We start from the raw sequence: 1,915 nt of genomic DNA, 5'->3' as shown, positions 1-1,915 counted from the left end.
TCACCCATCGTGGAGCTTTCAGGGTGAAGAGGTTACAGTTTGGGGTGAATGTCGCTCCTGGCATTTTTCAGAGTGTAATGGAAAACACCCTGAGGGGTATTCCTGGTGTATGTCCTTATTTTGATGATGTTCTCATCGCAGGAGACTCTCCACAAGTGCTGGCTGAGCATTTAAAGGCCGTTTTGCTTCGTTTCCGGAAAGCAGGTCTTAAACTAAAACAGGACAAATGTAAGATTGGTGTACAATCCACTGAGTTCCTAGGTTTCAAGATAGATGCGCAGGGTATTCACCCGTCTGATGCTAAGCTCAAAGCTATTCAGAATGCTCCAAGCCCCAAGTCTAAGGGCGAATTGCAAGCCTTTTTGGGTTTATTGAATTTCTATCATGCTTTTCTACCTCACAAAGCTGCTATTGCTGAACCATTGCACAGACTTCTTGACAAGAATGCGTGTTGGCGCTGGACCAAGGTCCATGAGGCCAGTTTCAATGAGGTCAAAGCCTTACTTACATCCAATGCGGTGTTGGCTCATTTTAATGAGCAGTTGCCAGTGTGCCTGGCTTGTGATGCCTCACCCTACGGCGTGGGCGCTGTTCTTAGCCATTTGACGGCTGATGGGACTCAGGTCCCTGTGGCTTACTACTCTAGGACTTTATCTGCTGCTGAGCACAACTATGCTCAAATTGATAGGGAAGCTTTGTCTCTGGTGGCTGGCATTAAGAAGTTCCATGACTTTATCTATGGCCGCCATTTTACGGTCTTCACGGACCACAAGCCTTTGCTGGGGCTATTCACTACCTCCAAACAAACTCCTCATATCCTATCCCCTCGTATGCTGCGTTGGTCCATCTTCCTCTCAGCTTATGACTATTCATTGGTCCACAAGCCTGGCAAGGAAATGGGTCATGCAGATGCTTTGAGTAGGTTGCCATTACCTACTGTGGAGCCTGATCCCGCTCCTGCTGTACACATATTGTCCATTCAGGAGTTGCCTGAATGCCCCCTCAATGCTAGGGATGTGGCTGATGAAACTGCCACTGACCACACGCTCAAACGCGTGCTGTCATGGGTTCTATCTGGGTGGCCTGATAGGTGCCCTGCAGAGGATTTTCAACGTTTTTGGGTCAAGAGACACGAGTTGTCCACTTTCAATGGCTGCCTCCTCTGGGGATCGAGAGTTGTGATCCTGGCCTCATTGAGGGCTAGAATCTTGATCTCATTACATGAGGGTCACCCTGGAATTGTACGGATGAAGGCGCTTGCTCGCAGCCATCTGTGGTGGCCTGGCATTGACCGGGCCATCGAGTCCCAAGTACATGGATGTCATGCCTGCCAACAGTCCAGGCCTGAAATGCCTCAGGTCCCTGTACACAGGTGGGAGGAAACACACACTCCGTGGTCTAGAACAGTGGTTCTTAACCTGGGCGGTACCGCCCCCCAGGGGGCGATTTCATTTTTCAGGGGGGCGATGGAACGAAAAGGGGCGGCGTGGGGGCGATGGAACGAAAAGGGGGCGATAGGGGGGCGATGGAGCGAGATGTTTTGAGGACACCTTTGAGCCTTCCCCTGCAGCTCTGAGCGTCCTCCGCCATTTGTAGAGAGAGACAGAGAGAGGCACTTGTGCTTCTCTCTCTCTTTCTCTCTCATGCGGATTTGCCCCCTCGCAGGGCTCCTGATTGGCCCTGTGCCCGGGCGCCCCGCCCTCTGGGAGAAGCGCAGCCAGGAAGTCCCTTTCCCTGGCTGGCCCCGTCCGAGGTACACGTGGTCGGGGAACCGCACGGGGAAGCCTGGAATCCCCGCTGGGAGCAGCCTGCCAGAGCCTCTGCTGAGCAGGCCAGCCTTCCCGCAAGCCACGGCCCTGAGAGAGAGCAGCCCCTGCGATCTCCAGCTGCGGGACCATTGGCCCAGCTGGCTGGG

Source organism: Protobothrops mucrosquamatus, unplaced genomic scaffold, assembly GCF_001527695.2.
Source record: "Protobothrops mucrosquamatus isolate PMUCROS unplaced genomic scaffold, P.Mucros_1.0 scaffold305, whole genome shotgun sequence".
Classification (NCBI taxonomy): domain Eukaryota; kingdom Metazoa; phylum Chordata; class Lepidosauria; order Squamata; family Viperidae; genus Protobothrops; species Protobothrops mucrosquamatus.
The sequence above is the reverse complement of the archived record's forward strand: the minus strand, read 5'-3'. Positions refer to the sequence as shown.